At 40.3% G+C, this 23740-nt stretch overlaps 1 protein-coding gene across 8 annotated transcripts in view; it reads left to right on the top strand.

The window, feature by feature from the left end:
- The window catches only part of CASK (calcium/calmodulin dependent serine protein kinase), a 425447-nt gene that overhangs the window by 27651 nt on the left and 374056 nt on the right, over positions 1 to 23740 (top strand). Inside the window, exon 1 of one of the 8 annotated variants that reach the window (XM_077817565.1) lies at positions 19071 to 19093. The exons of 6 other annotated variants lie outside the window; for them this stretch is intronic. The gene's annotated coding sequence lies outside the window, so the exon portion shown is untranslated. Of the gene's footprint in view, positions 1 to 19070; positions 19094 to 23740 lie in introns of those variants that run through there. One more of the 8 variants, XM_077817575.1, reaches the window with a different exon arrangement.

Raw genomic sequence — 23740 nt, 5'->3', positions numbered from 1 at the left:
AACAAGGACAAGTGCAGAGTCCTGCACTTAGGAAGGAAGAATCCCATGCATGGCTATGGGCTGGGGACCGACTGGCTACGCAGCAGTTCTGCAGAAAAGGACATAGAGATTATGGTGGACAAGAAGCTGGATATGAGTCAGCACTGTGCCCTTGTTGCCAAGAAGGCCAACGGCATATTGGGCTGTATTAGTAGGAGCATTGCCAGCAGATCAAGGGACGTGATCATTCCCCTCTATTCGGCACTGGTAAGGCCACACCTGGAGTATTGTGTCCAGTTTTGGTCCCCCCACTACAGAAGGGATGTGGACAAATGGAAGAGAGTCCAGTGGAGGGCAATGAAAATGATTAGGGGTCTGGGGTACATGACTTACGAGGAGAGGCTGAGGTAAGTAACAGTCAGTATGGATTTGTCAAGAACAAATCATGTCATACCAACTGGATAGCTTTCTTTTGACAGGGTAACAAGCCTTGTGGATGGCAGGGAGCGGTAGACATGGTATATCTTGACTTCAGTAAAGCTTTCAATACTGTCTCGCATGACCTTCTCAGAAACAAACTAGGGAAATGCAACATAGATGAGTAGTTATCAGTGGTTCACAGTCATGTTGGAAGGACATAATGAGTGGTGTCCCACAGAGATTAGTTCTGGGTCCGGTTCTGTTCAATATCTTCATCAATGGTTTAGATAATGGCATAGAGAGTACACTATTAAAGTTTGCGAACCATACCACGCTGGGAGGGGTTGCAAGTGATTTGGAGGATAGGATTAAAATTCAAAATGATCTGGACAAATTGGAGAAAAATGGTATGAAGTAAATAAGATGAAATTCAATAAGGACAAATGCAAAATGCTTTACTTAGGAAGGAACAATCAGTTGCACACATACAAAATGGGAAAGGACTGCCTAGAAAGAAGGACTGCAGAAAATCTGGGGATCACAGTTGACCACAAGCTAAATATGAGTCAACAGTGTAACACTGTTGGGGGAAAAAAAACAAACATCATTCTGGGATGTATTAGCAGGAATGTTGTAAGGAAGATGTGAGAAGTACCGGTAATTCTTCCGCTCTCCTCCATGCTGATTATGCCTCAGCTGGAGTGATGTACCGAGTTCTGGGTGCCACATTTCAGGAAAGATGTGGGCAAATTGAAGAGAGTCCAGAGAAAGCAACAAAAATGATTAAAGGTCAAGAAAACATGACCTATGAGGGAAGATTGAAAAAATTTGGTTTGTTTAGTCTGGGAAAGAGAAGACTGAGGAGGGGACATAACAATTTTCAAGTACATAAATCCATAAAAGGTTCTTAGGAGGAGGAGGGTGAAAAATTGTTCTCCTTAACCTCTGAGGGTAGGACGAGAATCAATGGGTTTAAATTGTAGCAAGGGAGGTTTAGGTTGGACATTAGGAAAAAATTCCTAACTGTCAGGGTGGGTAAGCACTGAAATAAATTGCTTAGGGAGATTGTGGAATCTCCATTGTTGAAGATTTTTAAGAGCAGATTAGACAAACACCTGTCAGGGATGGTCTGGTAAAACTTAGTCCTGCTATGAGTGCAGGAAACTGGACTAGATGATCTCTCCCTTCCAGTCCTACGATTCTATGATTGAAGACAAACATACAATCAGAAGAAAGTAGTACAGGTATAAAACAGAAAAAACAGTACACATACAAAGATGTATTAGGTATGTAGTGCATGTGAAAAGAGATGATTAAGTTTTTAATCAAATGCTAAAATACACTCCCTCCCCTTTCCATTCTACTGTTAATCACATCACCTGCATAAGTTACTCTTCCCAGTTGCCCGGCCCACCGACAAAGGAATATGATAAGCTGAGTAGTGTAATAAACACCCCACAGGCAAATGTTCTAAATTCTGTTACACCATTTTATTTTGTACATTTCCACATTGTAGTCCAATGTCACAGTCTTCTGGGCTGTATTGGAGAATATCTAGAAAATTCTTTACACCTCAGTAAACTGGGTTGTCCGAGTCTGTCAATTGCTTAAACTTTTTTTTATAAAGATAAACCTTCAAGAGGAGAGAAGAGATGGGTCAGTTTTGATCCAGTTTGAAAGTTTCCTTACTTTGTCAGTTTTAACTTTGAGAGATTTTCTGTAATTACATTCTGTCTGCTTTCCTACTGTTGTGGACAGGCTGTTGTTCTCTATCTCCTACATGTTTTTAACCTCTGTACAAGCCGCTTACCTTCAAACCAGCCTGTATCTAGCATAGAGAAGATCAAAAAACAAAGTCCACAGCTACCCGACAGCTTTGCACAGATGTTTTCAATCTGTTCTGTTTACAGTGTGGAAAAGCAGTCGGCATTTACTGTTCTCCCCTACCTGCTCAAAAAGCAGAGGCTGTTGAGCACAAATGTGATGCACCTGCTATACTAGAAACTTTTGTAACTACTTCTTGAAAATGAAGTGACTCAAGCCAGTCCTGCTGGTGGGAAATTTTCCTTTGTTATATCAGGAATACTAATATGAATATCATGTCCTCCCTTCTCATGGATGTGTTGCAAGAGATACTATGCAATATTGACAAGCAAGCATCTATCATCTCAGATATCAAACATATGAACAGGCATGTAGGCAGATGTGCAAAAGTCCGCTGTCCAAAACTGGGAATCCAATGTGCATTTGACTGTGCAGTTCTTTTCATAGAGGGTTGAGGGCTAAACTTCTTACACATTGCTTTTCAGTGTTTACTGGGTGTACTCAATTTAAAAGCTACATTTAATTTCAAATGAGCAACATATGCTCTTAGATTAAATTAAGTTGAACTGGTTCTTCAAAATTTAAAGTTTAGAGAATTTGTATTGCTCATCTGCAATGGGGTATCCATATATTATGGCTATATATATTAAAAATGTAATTTTTAAAACTTTACAGTTGCAGTGTACTTAAATTGTTCTGTCACAGCCTATAATGTGTCAAGTTTATAAAATGTTCATATAGTACCATATGTGAATCTATACACATAGTTTGTAAGAGAGATTGTAATCCGAGAACAGTAAAAACCTGTTGAAACACATAAGGAATTTCACGGTAGGATTGGAGATGTTGGCTCTGCTGGGCAAAATGCAGCCCAGGCTGGGTGGGGATTTCCTTTTCGCTGCCCCTCCATTTTCTTCCACCTTCCAGGTCAGGAAGGGAGGCTGGTAGTATTGGAAAAGAACTGGTTACAGGACAAACGGCATGACCCTCCCTCCCCCCACCCCCATCTCAGATGGAAGATCGCACCTGAGTTTGTGTAGCCAGCACTAACAGCCACACCTCTGAGTGCAGAGCTCAGCTGCATCCTATCCCACTGCTTCCTCCTAGATTGCGAATGGAGGGCACTGACCACGCCATGGATGCTGCCAATGTCTGAGTGCAGTAAGGGACTTTAGGCCCCAGCTTCTTCCCCCTGCTGCCGCCACAGTAGTGCATACATGGATCACTACCCATATCCCAGACTGAGAGCTCCCAGAAAAATAGACCTATCTGGCCCATGCAAAACCCATGCAGTGGAGAGTAGTAGACGTTCTGTGAAGCCTGCCCTTGTGTCTCTGATTAGTTTGAGAGGCCTAGAAAGGTTCCATGTGAGGGAGGAGAGACACAAAAGCCCAGCCTCTTTGAGGAGAAGGGAGTGTACTCACCACTTCAAATATTTTCAGAGCAATCTGAGCCTGTTTTCGCTGCCCCCTTGGAAGCAGAGTTATTCCCAAAGGGGAAATGACTAAGCAATACTGTGTCCCCTGTTCATCTTCAGAATAATGCAGAAAAGACCAAGCCATAGACATATGCTGACTTTCTATCACTCCTTCTCCTGACACATGTGTGCGCACACAAAGGAAATGCCTTGTCCTTAGGGGAGGAAGGCCAGCAATTTAAATCAGCATTAGAGAATCAAATAGTAAAATATATAGAACAAAGGATAGCCTGTCAGGCAAAAGTGTGCTGAGTATTGTGAAACTACACTTAGAAAGTCTGCAGCTGCCCTTCACAAGCTATAGCTGTGTGTTCCTCTTTGTGCATTCTGTGAATAAGAGAGGAGGATTTCCAAGCAGAAGAGTGGGAAAGTATTGGGCTATCGTTCCCAGCTGCTGCTATAGGATATGATGCCCTACTGTTCAAGTTATTGCTCCTAGTGTCTGTTGCAGGTTGTCATACCTCACCTCCTCCTCCCACAACAGTGGCTGTGGAGTGATGAGATGGGCAGCAGCACAGAGGTGGAAGAACCAGCAGGCAGCAAAGGGGTCTCTTGGCACTGTGTGTGTGTGTGCATGCGCGCGCCTCCTTTGCATTTTTTTGATCTGTTGAGCTTCATTTTGATCAGTGTTTTGTCACTGCTACTGTAAAATAAGTGCATGTTTTTCCCCTGAATGCAGACTTTTTTGTGGGCGTGCAGGCTTATATGTATCAGCTCTGAGTTATAAAACTTAAAACCAAATTTTCTGTTAAACTGGTATATTGAAATAAAACATTGTCTGCAGAGGATTATCTATGGGCTTTTTTGACCTTGAGTGATAAATCATTGAGCTCTTTGTCCTGAGAACCAGAAAAAGGTTCATTTGCATGAGTTATCAGGATAAAATTCTACATTTAAAAAAAAAAAGAAATTGTGTAGTATTTCTAAAGCTGCACTTAAACTTTTCACAACTTTTTATTCATATGTGTAGTTTCTGGAATTATTGGAGGGTGTAATATATAGTGTAACATTAGAAATAATTAAATACAGGGTAAAAGTTAGCACAACTAAACACTAGAGAAAGCTATAAGAAAACTGTTAAATGGTGACTATCAATTTATTTACAAGCTTTCATGTTAACTGCCTTTATTGACTTTAATGTTCACTGTCCAGTTAATATTTTCAATGAGTAACAGTTTTTAGTTCTTGGTGTTGCCATGGGTTATACCAGGAAAGAAGTGTGACAGCTTGATGTTGGGCAATTCAGTACACATGTGGGTCCTCCTAGAATCATAGAATCATAGAATATCAGGGTTGGAAGGGACCCCTGAAGGTCATCTAGTCCAACCCCCTGCTCGAAGCAGGACCAATTCCCAGTTAAATCATCCCAGCCAGGGCTTTGTCAAGCCTGACCTTAAAAACTTCCAAGGAAGGAGATTCCACCACCTCCCTAAGCAACGCATTCCAGTGTTTCACCACCCTCTTAGTGAAAAAGTTTTTCCTAAGTTTTTCTCCTGCCCATTTTGAAATAGCCTGAACAAAATCTGTTTAGTTTAGGCTCTTCTTCCTGGCCTGTCATCAGGTGTCAATGGCTTGGTCTAAACTACAGAGTTAGGTCAACCTAAGGCAGCTTAAGTCGACCTAATTATGTCAGTGTACACGCTACAGCCTTGCTCCTGCTGATGTAAGTGCCATACTACACCGACATAACTCCACCTCCATGAGAGGCACAGGGTTTATGTCAGTGTAGTTGGGACAACACAGCGTCTGTGTAGACGCAGCGTTACTTATATCGGCTCTTGGTTGTCATTCTTGTCAAATTCAGGGCTCCATCCTGGAACCATGAAATTGACAAAAATGCCGGGCTGCTCCAGCTAGAGCCTGGGCTCCCCATTCCCAGCCCGGTTGCCCTATGGGTCCTGGCTCCGCTAGCCCAGCTCTCCCAGCTCCAACCTGGGCTGTGCTTGCCCAGGCTTCTAGCTCTGAGCCAGACTGTGGTGGTTGTAAATAGACCTAACATAGGCCGACGCAAGTTCTAGTGTAGACATGTCCTTAGTGTCTCTTGTTCACCCTTCTCCACTGATCTGCAGCATCAGTGCTGTCGGGTCCCATTACTGCAATCTGGTAAGATCTCAAGGTAAACCATCTCAGCTCTGGTCTTTACTTAAATTTTTTTTTTTTTTCCTGGATAGGTCTATCTAAGATGATGCGAGAAACAGAATTGGTGAGTTAGAGACTCTCATCTACTTGAGATAAAAAGAACCTAAGATTGATTGCAGTCCTGCAATTGCAGGCCATCTCTAATCCTCGGTAAGGGGGAGAGAAACTGATGTAAATTATGGAGATTTTATACTCTGTTGTGATTCTGTTAAATTATTTTTATTTAAATTTTATAAAAATATCAATAGGCATATTATAGCCTCTGGATGCCTATCATATAAATCAAAATACACATTACAGTTTAATGTAATGGACTGTTCATACATAAATAAATATTCTCAATACTCTTCCAGCCTTCCCCCTTCCCAAATACCTGACTGGGTACTGGGGACTGGTGGAAAAGAGGGAAAAAGGTGTAGCACGCTCACAATGATAATAAACTTAAGTTTTGGGGGTATGTGAAGATGGGAGAGCAAGTTCCAAAGCAGAGGCATTCTTTATAAAGAATGCCCTTCAAGGAGTCCCCTTTTTTTACATTGAAGGAGCTCTAACTTGCACATCTGTACTGATTAACAAATTGCCATAGTTTCAGGGATGGAGAGGAAATTTGAGGATATCCAGGTTCTGAACCATGTAAAATTTATAAGTGAATTCAGCGTGGTGATTTTAAATCTGGAAGTTTATTAGATGCTAGCGAGTGTAAAGTACTCCTGATGTATCTTAAGTAGGCTGTAGAATTCTGCACTAGTTTCAGCTCCAGACTGCCCCAAGATATAGCCCCACAGAGAATGTTACAGCAGTCTAGATTTGCTGCATATCAGTGAAGTATGACCCCTCTATATCTGCATCACTTAATTCACAGATTATTTTTTTTTAGGGAGGGTTGTTTAATGTTTGTAAGGTGTTTAGAGCTTCTCATCTGAAAAGTGTTGCTGACTCTGCAGTGTAAGCTGCTATTATGTTCTTCGTAATAAGTGCAGTACACATAAGATTAAAAAAATTATGGACTTCAAGAAGGCAGATTTTGAGAAGCTAAAAGGAAATGAGTTATTTTAAGAGCAGAAGGTATAGACCAGGTGGAACATCTGAAAGTACACAAACTTCTTAGCTGTTAAAACAATGTAGAGAGCTGATTATGGTCCTATTTTTAGACCCTTATTCTGAAAAAATTAGTATTAGAATAAAAAGAAATAGAAGTACAAGAATAAACTATATCAGGTTGAGTAAAGGAAAGAGGCAAGCAACTACATTCTAAAGGAGGCAAATTACAAAATTTAGTTTCAAATTTATAGGAGGAAAAATTGTAGGGTCACTCTTGAGAAGGGAAAGGAAACAAATTACAAGGCACAGGGAAATGGCTGAGGTTCTACAGATGTATCTTGCTTTGCGTTTACTAAAGAATTCAATAAAGTATCAAATATGAGAAGGAGTTGCTGATCAAATTGTTAAAGAATACGTGAAGAAATATCTGGAGGAGATGGAAAATATTTAAATCAGCAGAGGCGGATGGAATCCACCTGAGTATTAAAGTATTAAAGGAATTGGCTTCAGAATTGGGACCATTATCAATGCTATTCAGTTGCATTTGAAGGACAAGGAAGGTGCCCAAAGTCTGGTACAGAGCTAATAGTGTAACAGTAGTCACAGAGGATGATGCAAAAAATTATAATTAGCACAATTCCAGCTAAACATTTGGAAAAACGAATCCGTCACTAAATGAATATTTGAAGAAAGTGTCAGGTCATCACTGGCTTTTAAGACTGTTAAGTTATTACACAATAATTGGTTTAATAGAGAGAGATAATACAGTGGATATTGTTTTTTTTTTTTTGGAATGGCATTTGATATTGTCACAGTATTCAAAGAGAAACTAAAAAATTAAAGTCTAGAGAGGACAACTGTAAGATGGATAAATGTCTGTGCATTAGAAAGTGATAGGAAACTGTAAATTGTACTGTCATCTTGAGGCCAATATTTTCATTTGGGGTTTATCAAGATGTATAAAATTTTACAATGATCTCTGTTCCTCACATGTCAATGTCCAGTGTACATTGTCAAGGTAGCAGGTTAGAGAAGACGTTCCTGACATTATGGGAAGAAATCAAATAGGCAGCTCGTAACATAAAAAGAGGGAAGAGTCCGGGAGTGGGCGATATTCGGCCAGATTTTCTCAAAGCAGGGGAAGATACTCTCGTCAAAGCGTTGGCGCAACGGTTCACCATCTATATCAATAGCAAGCGTGTTCCAGATGTCTGGAAGAAATAAAAAACAATACTATTGATGAAGAAAGGTGATCCAGAAGAACTGAGCAACTACCATCGGATTACACTCCTCTCACAAATGTATAAAGTCTTCACCTGCGTCATACTCAGTGGGATTAAGAAGGATCTTGAAATGCACGAAAGCAGAGAACAAGCTGGTTTCCGCTCAGGGTATTGAACAATTGATCACATCCACTCAGTTCAGTAGCTCATTGAAAAATGCAAGGAATATAAAGTACCATTGTGTATTGCATTTGTCAACTACAAAAAGGCATTTGACTCAGTGGAGATGAATGCTGTACTCAATGCGCTCAATGAAATCGGAATGAACCTGAGGTACGTCAACCTGCTGGAAGAAATTAATAGCAATTGCTCAACAGAGATGATGATAATCGATGTCCCCTACATTATTACTATATGTAGAGAAGTCAAACAAGGCAACACAATCTCACCGAAGCTGTTTGCAGCAGTACTGGAGTCGCTGTTCAAGAAATTGATGGTTCCTAACATTGTTATCTTTTTTTTGACTGCCACTGCACATGAGCAAATGTTTTCAGAGAACTGTCCACAATGACTCCCATCATTTTGTATCTGTAGTTGTGATTATTTTTTTCCAGTGTGCATTACTTTGCACTTATCAACATTGAATTTCATTTGGCATTTTGTTTCCCAGTAACCCAGTTTTGAGATACCTTTGTAGTCAGCTTTGAACTTATTTACAATCTCGAGTAATCTGTATCATCTGCAAATTTTGCCATCTCACTGTTCACCCCCCTTTTTGAGATCATTTATGAATATGCTGAATAGTATAGGTCCTAGTCAGATCCTTGGGGGACCCTGCTATTTAGCTCTCTCCATTGTGAAATCTGAACATTTATTCCTGCCCTTTTGTTTCCTGTCTTTAACCAGTTACCGATCTATGAGAGAAGCTTCCCTCCTATTCCATGACTACTTAGTTTGCCTAAGAGCCTTTGGTGTGGGACCTTGTCAAAAGCTTTCTGAAAGTCCAACATGCTACGTCAGTTGGATCACTCTCAAGAATTCTAATAGATTAGTGAAGCATGAGTTCCCTCTGCAAAAAGCTGTGTTGAATCTTCAACATATTGTGTTAATTTAAGTCAGATAGACTTTTCTAAAGTTTCTAAAGTTTCAACTGGTTTGCCTGGTACTGAAGTTAGGCTTACTGGGCTGTAATTGGCAGGATCACCTCTGGAACCTTTTTTAATAATTGGCATTACGTTAGCAGTCCTCCAGTCATCTGGTACATGATTTAAGTTACATACCATAGTTATTAGTTCTGCAATTTCATACTTCAGTTCCTTCAAAACTTTTGGGTGAATACTGTCTGGTCCTTATGACTTATAAGTATAATTACTTATTATCTCTCTATAAATCCATGGTACGGCCACACCGTGTATACTGTGTGCAGATGTAGTCGCCCCATCTCAAAAAAGATATATTGGAAAAGGTTCAGAAAAGGGCAACAATGATTAGGTGTATGGAATGGCTTCCGTATGAGGAGAGATTAATAAGAGTGGGACTTTTCAGCTTGGAAAAGAGGCAACTAAGGGGGGATATGATAGAGGTCTATAAAATCATAAGTGGTGTAGAGAAAGTAAATAAGGAAGTATTATTTACTCCTTCTCATAATACAAGAACAAGGGGCCACCAAATGAAATTTAATAGATAGCAGGTTTAAAACAAACACAAGAAGTATTTTTTCACACAACACTCTGTCAACCTCTGGAATTCCTTGCCAGAGGGTATTGTGAAGGCCAATACTATAACGGGGTTCAAAAGGGAACTAGATAGATTCATGGAAGATAGGTCCATCAATGGCTATGAGCCAGGATGGGCAGGAATGGTGTCCCTAGCCTCTGTTTGCCAGAAGCTGGGATTGGGTGACAGGGCATGGATCACTTGATGATGATCTGTCTGTTCATTTCCTTTGGGACACCTGCCATTGGCCACTGTCAGAGGACAGGATACTGGACTTGATGGACCTTTGGTCTGACCCAGTATGGGGGGCTGTTATGTTCTTAGGTTTAATTGATCAGTTTGTTCAAAAAGCTCTCCTATTGACTCCTCAGTCTGGGTCAATTCCTCAGATTTGTCACTTAAAAAGAACGGCTCGTGGGAATCTTCCTCACATCATCTTCAGTGAAGCCTGATGCAAAGAATTCATTTAGCTTCTGTGCCACACAGCCTTGTCTTCCTTGTGTGCTCCTTTCGCACCTTGGTTGTCAAGTGGCCCTACTAATTTTTTGGCAGGCTTCCTCCTTCTAATGTACTTTTAAAAAAACAACCACCATTTTTTGCTGTTAATTTTTATCTTTCATTAGTTGCTTTTAAAAAAAAAATTTTTTTTGTGGCCTAATTATGTAAGAGAATCTATTTCTGAAAGTTCCGGGATTTGTGGTTGAAACCGTAAGCCTTTAACAAACTAAACGTTTTGGTCATTAGATAAAAAAAAAAAAAAAAAAATCCAGAATGAGGCTATTTGAAATTTTCACTTCTTGGCCATGTATATAGGATATCGGCCTCAGGCTGTCTTTTTAAATTTCAGCCAAAGTTGTTCAGCTGTCTCTACGAATGAGGCTAGAGGACAACATGGACTAAGCAATGTATTAAGTTTTTGAACCCTTTTCTTTGGAATGGTCTTGTACCCCATGCTTGTGCTGGGGCTTGAAATTTGGCAAGGTATCATGAATGTGCCTTTTGCCATCCTCGGGGAAAAGTCCACCCAATTTTGCCAGATTTATAAACTTCTGGAATATCTCAGTTCATACATGCTCAGACTTTAGATTTTAGCAGCTAAATTCTGTCTGCCCTGGTTACACTCCAGCCTGGGGCTGAGCAGAACTTTCCTTCCAGTTGCGGCTCTGGGCTGGATCTCAGTCCAGGCACCTAAAGTGAGAGCAGGGAGACAGTCTCCTGTACTCAAGCTAGAGTTGCCATCTGTGCTTCTGCAGCCACACAGTTATTCAGTGTGTGCTTGCTCAAGGAGAGCTAGCACAGGCTGGGAGGCATGCTCCCAGCTTGACAGTGTAGGCAGTAGGCTTAGCCTTAGATACATATGCCTAACTACAAAAACAAATGACTTAACTGAGTTATTCTAACTCAGAAAAATGCAAATCACAACAAGATGAAGTTATTCAAAATGGAATTATTATTACCCTTTTTTAGCAATCTTAGGTTAATTTTTAAATATGAACCATATTCAAGCTGTGATACTTTTGTTTAAGGGAGAAGCTTAATGACTACATCTTTTCTCTGTTTTGGGGGAAGAGGCTTAATGACTGCGAACCCTAGTCTCCCCCTTCTACTCTGATCTGAGTTAATCTCTGTATGTCTTGTCAATTCAGAATATAAGCACTTTTGGGTGGAGTCAGTCTTTTAATTTGTTAATGTGATATGTATACTGCCATGTATAATGATGGCGTGGTATGTAAATAAAGATATACATAATATACAGTGTTTGTTCTAGAAGATTCCAGCCAAACAATAAGCTCAATGTTCAGTTCACTTTTTTGCTTGAATCCCGACAGGTGGCATTAGCATGTAGCTAAGCTGAGTAATCAAGACATTTATGTAGGTTTACTAACAGATGGCACCATGATGTAGTCAAAAGTGTAGACTGCTGCCTATATCAGGATTCTTGCTGGAGTATTTGTCTGTGGTCAAATAATAGTCTTGGCAAGCAGGTCAACTGATCGTCTGTTTGTGTGTATACATTATGACAGTCTCTTTTTTTTCATGATCACATACTGTTTTCTCCACAGGAACCCTAACTCATTCAGTGCACAGAAGGGTGTTGCTCTTTGTTGCTCAATGTGTGGCCCCATGCTTTATTTATTGCACACTATTCAAACCATGTTCTGAAGACAGAATTATTAATTTCTTGATGTTTTCTCTGCTTGTTATTGGAGAGCTTCACAAACATTAATTTTCACAACACCCTTATGAAAGGAGGGGGTATTTCCATTTTATAGTTGGGGAACTGAGGGACAGAGACACTACAGTCAAAAGTATCCACTGATTTTGACTCCCCCAACTTGAGATGTCTAGGACCTGACTTTTTCAGAGCACTAAGCTAGCACTTAATATATTCAAGCATCGTTACCATTGACTTCAGTTTTGCTGCTGTGAGCGCTCAGTGCTGCTGGGCAAATGAGATTCCCCGGTCTCAGGTCCCGTATCCAGAAAGTGAAGAATGCACAATTAATTGGTGACCATCTGTGAAAAGCTTGGTTTAAGTCATTTGACTAGCATCACATAGGCACTCTGTGGCATAGGCAGGGATAGAATCCAGTTCTGCAGGGCAGTATTCAACTGCCTTAATCATGAAACCTTTATTTCTGTTCCTGCCAGCCCTTGCCTCATTCACTCAACATCTTCCAATTTCTGCAACAAATGAGGCAAGGATCCTACAAACAGCCTCTTTGACTACATGACCCCAATTTAGTCCCAGACCAGGTCCAGCCTGTGCACTGAATGAGGTTGGATTTGAATGGAGAAAAATAGTATGTGATCATATAATTGCATCATAATGCATATGCACAAGGGGTCCAAATTAAGGTTGCACACGCTATCTTAGAGGCAGCTAGAGTGGAAGGATGGTCCATTAGTTAGGGTGCTATCCTTGGACTTGGGAGACCTGAATTCAGTTCCGTGCCCTGCCACTGAATTCCTGTGTGACCTTGATTAAGCCATTTTGACCCCAGATTCTCTAAGATACTTAGGTATCTAAATGCCTTTGATTTTTGTCTCTAGTCTCTCTGCTTCAGTTCCCGTCAGTAAAATTGGAACGATCTTCTTCATCTTTCTTTGGCTATTCTTCAACGCGAGGATGTTGTCTGCCAAGGGGGTTCATTGGTGAGTTTTTAAGTGGCTGAGGAGCCCAATTCTTGTCCTGCAGATTTTCCCACAGAAGTGACAGGTGTAATCTTGGAGGAGACATAGTTGTTGGCTGGAGTGTTGTGCCTTTTCTTTCCTCCTTTGTTGCTTCTCTGTCAGTTCCGTGCCAAGTCCGCCTAGTGTGTTGCCTCCCTTTTTAAGATGTACTTTCAATCTGTCTTTGAAATGCTTTCGCTGCCCTACGTGAGTCCTTCTTCCCTGACTTAACCAAGAGAAGAGTACTTGCTTCAGGAGGCAAGTGTCAGGCATACGTACACAGTGGCCAGCCCAGTGGAATTGGTATTTCATGACCTACACTTCTATACTGCTGATGTTGGAATAATAATACTTCCCTGTCTTGCAAGGATGTCGTGAGGTTCTTAGATATTACTGTTATGAAGGTCAGACAAGCAAATAAGGATAGATTTGACAAACTGTTTGTTGGTTCGGGACTCTAGTAGCATTCTTTCTTTTAGAACAGTGTTTGAAATTTATTTCCCCTTGCTTCTGTGAAATGTTTTCAAAAGGACTGGTTTTGCAGACATGTCAGATTTGTAGTGAGATGGTCAATGAAGCTAACCTACTGTGTTTCTGGCAGCATACACAGTGGGCATGGTACTGTCTATTCAGACGTACATGTTGTACACTCCCTTTCCTACAGAGTTTAGTCATATCACTTTTTAAAAAAAATTGCATGTCAGTGCAGCTGGTAAACTTTGTTTCTTTGAGTTTAATACCCTGTTTTGACTTGTTGTTTAGTTAAAATGTGGAAAGAAACATCCCTTACTACATGAAAAAGTTTTATTCATTGGTGAACTCTGGCAAAATTGAGCACTGTGTACATTTATGGACTGGGGCAGAACATGGGGCAGCAGTCTTCTGTATCTTTGAGTGCAGAACAATTCCATAGAGACTACAGTAGTCAAATGGCTCTGTAGCCCTTACATGCTACTCAGCTGTCTGCTCCCCTGCTTTTTGTATGCTAGCACACAGGTACAATTTACATTATAGTGAGACAAGGGTTTTACCCTTCTGATTCCTTTATTCTCTCCTACTCTGTTAGCTCATACCTATATTTCATAGAATCATAGAATATCAGGTTGGAAGGGACCTCAGGAGGTCATCTAGTCCAACCCCCTGCTCAGAGCAGGACCAATCCGTAACTAAATCATCCCAGCCAGGACTTTGCTGTTGCCCTACCATTTCCCCTGCCCCACACTTCATTCCACCAATTACCCCATGACTTGATTTACCCATTGGCCCCATTCCTTGTCTCAGGCCAGAACCCTTTCCTAAAAACCCATCAGTTCCCTCCAACTCAAATCTCACCAGCTCAGAGCCCTTCCTTACTGTATTTAATGTATCTACAGCAAAGAAATCTTTCCTGTTTGAGGATTCCAGTCTCATATATGCCCATGCAACCCTCCAAGCTCAGGAAACCCATCCACAGGCTCAAAAGTCTTCCTTCAGTTCAGAAATCTCCTTGCTTGTTCCTGAGTGTGGATAATCCAGGAGCAGAAGCACCAGAGAGCAGATATAATTGGAAATGGCCTTGCAGAGGCCCGTGTTCCCTGCTTTGTGCGTTTGGATCTCTGTGATAGAATATCAGGGTTGGAAGGGACCTCAGGAGGTCATCTAGTCCAACCCCCTGCTCAAAGCAGGACCTAATCCCCAACTAAATCATCCTAGCCAGGGCTTGGTCAAGCCTGACTTTAGAAACCTCAAAGGAAGGAGATTCCACCACCTCCCTAGGTAACCCATGCCAGTGCTTCACCACCCTCCTAGTGGAAAAATGTTTTCCTAATATCCAATCTAAACCTCCCCCACTGCAACTTGAGACCATTACTCCGTGTTCTATCGTCTGGTACCACTGAGAACAGTCTAGATCCGTCCTTTTTGGAACTTCCTTTCAGGCAGTTGACAGCAGCTATCAAATCTCCCCTAATTCTTCTCTTCTGCAGACTAAATAACCCCAGTTCCCTCAGCCTCTTCTCATAATACATGTGCTCCAGCCCCCTAATCATTTTTGTTGCCCTCTGCTGGACTCTTTCCAATTTTTCCACATTCTTCTTGTAGTGTGGGGCCCAAAACTGGACTCAGTACTCCAGATGAGGCCTCACCAATGCCGAAAGAGGGGAATGATCATGTCCCTCGATCTGCTGGCAATGCTCCTACTTATACAGCCCAAAATGCTGTTAGCCTGCTTGGCAACAAGGGCACACAGTTAACTCATATCAAGCTTCTCATCCACTGTAACCCCTAGTTCCCTTTCTGCAGAACTGCTGCCTAGCCACTCAGTCCCTAGTCTGTAAACAGTGCGTGGGTTTCTTCCTTTCTAAGTGCAGGACTCTGCACTTGTCCTTGTTGAACCTCATCAGATTTCTTTTGGCCAATCCTCTAATTTGTCTAGGTTCCTCTGTATCCTATCCCTACCTTCCAGCGTATCGATGTATCTGTCTGTAGTGTATGTGCTGCAGGACCAGAAGACCCTAGTGTCAGCTAGTAGGACTATAGCTTCTGAAAGTAGAATAGAGTAGTAGAATAGGTTGCAGAATAGCAACTGCACTACAGTTGTAACATTATTGGACCCATCCAAGCATCCAGATAGACTATTGTCAACTACAGTAGGATTTCTGTAGATATGCATGCTATTAAATCTTTGGTTCAGATTTTCTTGACAGTTTAAATATCTTGACATTTATATTAGTCTGGGTTGCAGTCAGAGTGGATAAAAATCAATGATTATTTTTTTTAAAAATAAAAAAAATCAGATTTTTAAAAATAGTTTTTTCCCTCAAAAAGCATTTATCTAAAGATCGTTTTTAATTAAGATACATTATAGCCTAAAGATATCTCATCGTGGAATAGGGATTATAAATTCTAATTCTATAGTATGAGACAATATATTCATGTAATGTTTAAGAAAAGTTTTTGTAAATGAGTTCCAGTAGTTCATGGATTAGGGACACAATCTTATGGGGTTCCAAGGGCTTCTGTATAGAGTATTTAGGTCAATCTTTCTATCTACCCAGTGGGACTCAGTGCTCGGACTAGAAGATACCATCAGAGATGCTTAGTTTTGCAGTTCTCAAACTGGATTTGTCTCCAGAGAGAGCATGCTTGTTAACAGCAAAAATGTTTTAAAATAAATAATATATAGGTGAGAGAAATAATACACCTCAACCCTATTGTCACTCTTCAAATTTGCGTACACAGTCAATTCCTTACCTTTCTCTAAAAGTGCAAAGTTTCAAAAAGGTCAGTGAATAGAAGGTTGTTGCGGGCAGAATAGATCTGGACAAGGAGAAGAATTCTGGAGATAAATGTGAGAAGCGAGGGAAATATGCTTGTTTTGTTAAAATATTATATGTTTGCTATTGAAGAAAAAAACCCAGAATACTTAACGTTGTTGTTTTAGTTAAATAAAACAGCTTAAATTTCTTTCTGGTGGTGGTCTCCTCCTGATACAGCATGGCAAGAAAATCCTCCAAATAGTAATGACTAACCTGTTGAATTGGAGATAGTTCACCTCCTAATGACTTCATAAATATCCGCTTCAGTTACCTTTGGTAAATGAAATAACCAAACGATCATTCATTTTCTGATTATAGCTGGAAAACTAATCTGAAAAGTTTTCAAAATAAATCACTTTAAAAATGTATAGTGTGTACCTTCTAAAAATGAAACCTACATCTATCTCTGAGTTGTGAAGAATATGTATTAAGGTTAAAGCTACCCTTGAGTAAGACTATTTTCTTGAGAGAGAGAGAGAGAGCGCATTTTTGTGCACACATGCGCACGTGTGTGAACATTTGCAAAAGAATGTTATGTTATGCTGACCACATTCCAGTTGACAAGGAAACTGGTGATGCAAACTATAGAGTTTTTCTGATAGGGAAAAATCAGTTGCTTAGGGCATGGCTACACTGGAAACTTCAAAGCACTATTGCAGGAGTGCTCCTGCAGCTGCACTTTGAAGTGAAAGTGTGATCGCACACAAGTGCTGGGAGAGAGCTCTCCCAGCTCTCCTGGTAATCCACCTCCACGAGGGGATTAGCTCCGTGCGCTGGGAGCCTGTTTGCACTAGCGCTTTAAAGCGCTCTGACTTGCTGCGCTCGGGGGGGGTGATTTTTCACATCCATGAGCCAGCAAGTTAGAGCGCTATAAAACGTACGTGTAGCCAAGCCCTTAGTCTCCTTTCATGCTAACGAGTTATGCAACCAAAGTCATAGGCTTGTCTGCTCAGTAGATAGAAAGATTGTGTGTATTGTTAATGTAATTATATGTATATACAGTGAAGATCTATACACAGCATAGTGTAGCAAGTTTTTTTTTTTAATTTTTATTAGGGCTGTTGATTGCAGTTAACTCACGCGATTAACTCAAAAAAAATTAATCGATTTAAAAAAAAGATTAATCACACTATTAAACAATAGAATACCAACTGACATTTATTAAATATTTTTGGATGTTTTTCTACATTTTCAAATGTATTGATTATTACAACACAGAATACAAAGTGTACGGTGCTCACTTTATTTTTGATTACAAATACTTGCACTGTAAAAATGAGAAACAAAAGAAATAGTATTTTTCAGTTCACCTCATACAAGTACTGTAGTGCAATCTCTTTATTGTGAAAGTGTAACTTACAAATATAGATTTTTTTTGTTTCATAACTGCACTCAAAAACAAAGCAATATAAAACTTTAGAGCCTGCAAGTCCCCTCAGTCCTCCTCCTTGTTCAGCCAATTGCAAAGAGAAACAAGTTTGTTTACATTTACAGGTGATAATGCTGTCTGCTTCTCATTTACAATATTACCTGAAAGTGAGAACAGGCGTTCTCATGACACTGTTGTAGAAAGCTCTGCAAGGTATTTACATGCAAGATATGCTAAACATTTGTATGCCCCTTCATGCTTCGGCTACCATTCCAGAGGACATACTTTCATGCAGATGATGCTTATTTAAAAAATGTGTTAATAAAATTTGTGACTTAACTCCTTGGGGGAGAATAGTATGTCTCCTGTTCTGTTTTACCTGCATTCTGCCATACATTTCAGGTTATAGCCATCTCAAATGATGACCCAGCATGTTGTTAGTTTTAAGAACATTTTAACAGCAGATTTGACAAAATGCAAAGAAGGTACCAATGTGAGATTTCTAAAATAGCTACAGGACTGGGCCCAAGGCTTAAGAATCTGAAGTGACGTGCAAAATCTGAGAGCGACGAAGTGTGGAACATGCTTTCAGAAGTCTTAAAAAAGCAACACTCAGATGCGGAAACTGCAGAACCCGGACCACAAAAATGAAAATCAACCTTCTGCTGGTGGAATTTGACTTAGATGATGAAAATGAACATCGTTGGTCTGCTCTGCTTTAGATTGTTATCAAGCTGAACCCAGTATCAGCATGGGCAGTTGCCCTGTGGAATGGTGATTGAAGCATGAAGGGACATATGAATCTTTAGTGTATCTGGCACGTAAATATCTTGGAATGCTGGGTACAACAGTGCCATTGCACACTCCTGTTCTCGCTTTCAGGTGACATTGTAAGCAAGAAGCGGGCAGCATCATTTCCTGCAAACTTGGTTGTCTGAGCGATTGGCTGAAGTAGGACTGAGTGGACGTGTAGGCTCTAAAGTTTTACATTGTTTTATTTTTGAAAGCAGTTTTTTTACATAATTCTACATTTGTATGTTCAACTTTCATGATAGATTGCACTACAGTACTTGAATTAAGTGAATTGAAAAATACTATTTTGTTTTTTACAGTGCAAATAGTTGTAATCAAAAATAAATTGAGCACTGTACTTTGTATTCTGTGTTGTAATTGAAATCAATATATTCAAAAATGTAGAAAACATCCAAAAATAGTTAAATAAATTTTAACACTGATTAATTGTGATTAATTGTTTTAATCACATGATTAATCACGATTTAATGCTTGAGAGCCCTAATTTTTATATAAAAAAAATCTTCAACTCTCTTCTTGCACATAGTCTTCTGGAGGAATTTGAATGAGGAGAGAGAGGATAGCGGCCTTGTGGAGCAGCTCAAGAAGTGCTTTCCATGTCTGTAAGGACAACATAAAAAAGGTAGGGAAACCATTGTAGGAAAATGGACAAATGGGGAATAAAGGTTTGCATTGTTGCCAGAGCTGGGATAGGAAAGAAGAAATGCTATGAGAGAGATGTTTGTCTTAATTTGAAGAAACAATTTCCCTTCCTAGGGTGTGCTTAGCAGATTAGGCTGTGGTTTGACAAATGAGGTGACAGAGGGATATTATTTAGTTCTTGAGGGTGGGGATACAGGTAAGCGATACTCCATAATTTTTCATAGGACAGGGTTATTTATAATTCAGCATTAATTGGTATGTCTGTGTAAACTTTGGCAGTTTAGGCATTTCTGTTTCCAAACTGCTGCAACTTTGGAAACATCATGCAATCCAGTGGTCCTAAGTGGAATCCCTCCTCCCCCCTTTTTTTTGTGATTATATTTGCCAGGCCAAAAGAGTCTGTCAATCCCTTTATAATTATCCCCTTATTATTATTATTATTATTTATTTTATTATTTATTATTAGTATCATGCTTCAAATGGTGGTCCATTACGTTACATTCTATTCCCCTGCTTTGTATACTGTTATAGTTGAAGTCAGTGTGTAGCTATTTTATGTCTCCTGTTTTTTTAAAAAAGTAATGGATTTAATTAAGTTGACGCTTTATAATTTTTTTTTAAAAAGTTTGTGCTATAGGAATTTAAAGTTATGATGAACTAAATTATTTTTAAAATGCATTAGTTTTTGGGGTTTTTTTGTTTTTTTTAAAGAAAACCCAAAATGTTGAAAATTAAGACCCTGATTCAGCAAGACACTTAAGCAGGTACCTAACTGAACTCCCATGAGTAGTCCCGTTGACTTCATTGGAACTACTCATCCTCTTAAAGTTAAGCATGTATTCAGGTGTTTTCGTCGTCAGGATGGAAAATTGTGGGTTTTTTTTTAATTTTCTTATCCTAGTGACTTTAGATCTATGTCATTTCAATTTTGAAGCCTTCCTGAAGTCTTCGCCCTTCCTTCTGTCCTCTTCCTGAACGTTGCTGTAATGGATCCCTTTAAACTATCTTCCTGGCCTATCATTAGCAGTTTCCCACATGGAGTCTGTCAATCCAGGGACAGCTATCCCACCAAGGAGGGCCTATGCAGCATTGCTCCTCTCCTTTTCAGAGACCCTTATAGTTCTTTATTATCAGCAACAAAAAAGTCTAAATGTACTGCAACTGCCCTTGGCCTCCAACTTTCCCACCTCCCTTCCAGAATCTTTTGGTCACTACCTGCAGCTGGGCCCTTCCCACACTTACTTCTTTCTTAACCACGAGCTATAGGAAGAAATAGTGGTTCTTCCTACGTCTTTGGAAGCCCCTCTACAACTTTCTTCTGAAATATAGTCCTGATTGGTTTCTCACATGTCCCAAACTTAAAATTCTCCAGTGGGTAACCAATTCAGTGAGATGGTAGGGCTTCTCCTATTTCTGAGTGGAAGGATCCATCAAAAAAAGTCATTCTTGTTCATCTGTCTAGTTAAAATCTTGGAAATGGGATGCTCAGCTCTAGGTGACTGGGTTTCTTTGCCCAGAAAAAAGCTGAAAATCAGAGTTGAATATAATGCTCCAGTTTTTCAGTTATGAGATTTTATGTGCTAGTTGTCACATGTAAGTTTAAAATTTATTCCTGGGGGAATTCTGTGCATCTGCAGATGCACAGAATTCTTCTGTCCCACATAATTTTGCATTTTCCAGCATAAAATATATTTTGCCCAAGAAGTGCTGTATTTCTGCCTTTTGCCCACCAGAAGTTGCATGAATGCAGCCAGCTGTTCTGGTGCCAGAGTGGCCCCTGGTGGGCAAAAGGCAGAAATGCAGCATTTCTGGGGCAGAATGTATTTTCGGCGGAGGGAGGCGGGAGAATTCTATGCTCAGTACTGCAGTATTTGCCAGGAGTAGAAGTTCATCATAGTACCTTGCCTGCAGAGCCAGATTTGGGCATAGTGGGCCACACAGGGCTGCTGGGGATCACAGACTGCGGTTCAGAATGGCTGGGGGGGAACAGATTGGGGCTAGTAGGGTGACAGTGTTGAGTCTGGGGACCGGGTGTGAGGGGCTGCAGAGACCCATGGGGATGGGGAGTGCCGGGGACAGGGGCAGATGTATGTGACTGAGTGGGAGAGGCTTTGGGTCAGCCAAGGTCTGCATGGGAGAGGCTTCCCAACTCCCTAACAATTCACACGCCCCCCCGCCCCCCAACATCCCACCTTTACCCACGTACACCCAGCACCCTCCTGATTCGCTCCTAGGCTCCTTCCCTCTCCCTCAGCTCCTCCATTACCCCTGACTCCCCCAAGCCTTTGCAATACTTCTGACAGGTGCAGGAAATACAGTTCTGTATTGTAATTTAAACGAATTACTCAAAGTTCTGCATTAATATGCCTAGTAAGGAATTGATTTGTCAAAAAAAAAAATTACCAGAATCTGTTGCGGGTTTTTTTGGGGGTCTGTATTGTTACAGACACACTCGCTGACAGATATTTTTAAATAAATTACCAAAATAATTGAAACTGGCATGATTATATTGTGTTATTTTGACAAATTAAATTTGCACAATTTTCAAATATTGTGTGCAGAATTTTTAATGTTTTTGTACAGAATTCCCCAAGGAGTAAAATTATATATGCACACTGAAGTGTGCCTTTAAAAAATAAAAAGATAGCTGTTTTCTATTACTTTAAGAAAACAGAAATCTGCAAGTACTTTGAATATAGTTGACTTGCACATACTTTGGGATTTCAATAAATATAGAGAAGATTTACCAGTAAGAATAGGAAATAGTTCCTCACCTAAAACCTGAATACCTACCCAGTGTTCTTATCTACAACTATAGAATTCCACTGAGCTGTTTCTTCTGGATACATACTGATTTGAACCATTTTTTAGCTTTGACGAAAGTTCTACACATACTAAAATTGTCTAAAAGTAAAAGTTTCACTCCTGCGGGAATTCTGCGCCACTGCACGAGTGCATAGTTCATGGGCCATGCGAATTTTTTTTTGTTTTCTGCAGAAAATAGCTTCTGCTGGAAAGTTGCTCCAGTTCTGCCTTTTGCCCACCAGAGGGTGCTGTGGTGCTAGAACAGTTCAGCCACTTCTGAACGAGACCCAGCTGCAATAGGGAAGGGAAGAGGCTGCCTTCTTCACAGCGCCTATCAGGCCAGGTCAGGAGACAGACAGCTTGGGGCACATGGGGCTGCTGGGGGGTCACAGACAGGCTCATAAGGGCTAGTGGGAGAGGACACACTAGGGCAGGGGGCTACATGGGCATGGAGGTGCAGGGCCACGGGGAAATGGGGGTGCAGGGACACATGGAGATGAGGGGAGGGGACTGACTGAGGGGGTCCAGGGACACAGGCAGATCTGCCTGAATGAATGGGAGAGGCTATGGGTTAGTCAGGGTCTGCATGGAGGAAACTCTGTAACAATCCCTCCCAGCCTTGCCCCCACCCCCCTGCCATCTGTTCCATACTTTTCCCACCCGCACCCAACAGCCCTTCAAGTTCACACCCAGGCTCCTTTTTTCCATGTTGCTTCCTTTGCTTAGAATGACACTTCACTTCTGTGCACCAAGAATCTTCACTATCCTTCTTCACAACCCATATGAGAGCCTGATTCTTTTGATCATCCCCTAGATGAAATCTAGACCAAAATTTAGTTTATTAATGTCTAATTTCAAAAGTTATTAACTCCTGAATTTGTAATAATGCTATGGAATGTGTATATTGGCTTTTATTTTAAAATGTTTGATTTGTTTGCCACAATTGAGTGGCTTATCTTTGAGGCATGTTAATGTTTTAATTTAATACTTTTCAGTTATTTTCTGTTAAAGCACCAGAGGCTTTCAAGAGCTGAATTGCCAACAAACTAATAGTATGTTAGAGGCATTTCAAAGTTCTAATGATAAACTGAAGCTAAGTTATTTTTAAGTTATTAAAGGTTTAATAAACAAATCCCCAAATAACCATTAAATAGGCTAATACGACTTATCTGGACCTTGCCACGTTTTCTACTATAAATATATCTAAAGCCAGTTCTTGGCACAGGATGCTTTAACAGGCTTTTGAGTGGTTTTATAACTAGAGCGGAGAGTGCCTGGGAGAACCCCACTTGGTGAGTAAGCTCACTTTTTAAATGGAGATGCTTTAAATAGTGAAAATTATAGGAACAGAAATAAAATCATGTTGGGAGGTGAGGGGGTAGATCAGTCCTAGAGCATGATTCCAAACTTTAGATCTAATTTCTTCAAAAGAAAAAACACATAGTAAAGCTGCTTCTCTCCTCTTTCTAATGATTTATGTAAATCGATCCTCAAATGTCCCAAGAACATGTTTTCGTATACCAACTGTAACACGTTTGTGCATTGTAATTAAAAATTGTAATTTTCTTGAAAATACAAAGAGGTGTAGGGGGGAAAAATGGGATGTTTACGCAGCATAAAGGGTAACATGCCCTAAATTAGCCACTGAGACAGAGCAAACAAAACATTAACCCTCTTCATGCCTGTGTTTTACACAATTGATTTGTGGATGCAAATTTTAATACTTTAATAATTCTGCCCATCCCTACCTTGCCTTATTGAGGGCAGAAATTGGGGAGTTAAAGGTACAAGTCCTCAAATTTGTTACTGCAAAATGGTAAGC

Source organism: Eretmochelys imbricata, chromosome 1 (assembly GCF_965152235.1).
Source record: "Eretmochelys imbricata isolate rEreImb1 chromosome 1, rEreImb1.hap1, whole genome shotgun sequence".
Classification (NCBI taxonomy): Eukaryota; Metazoa; Chordata; order Testudines; family Cheloniidae; genus Eretmochelys; species Eretmochelys imbricata.
Note: the sequence above shows the minus strand (reverse complement) of the source record. Positions and strands in the feature narration are given on the sequence as shown.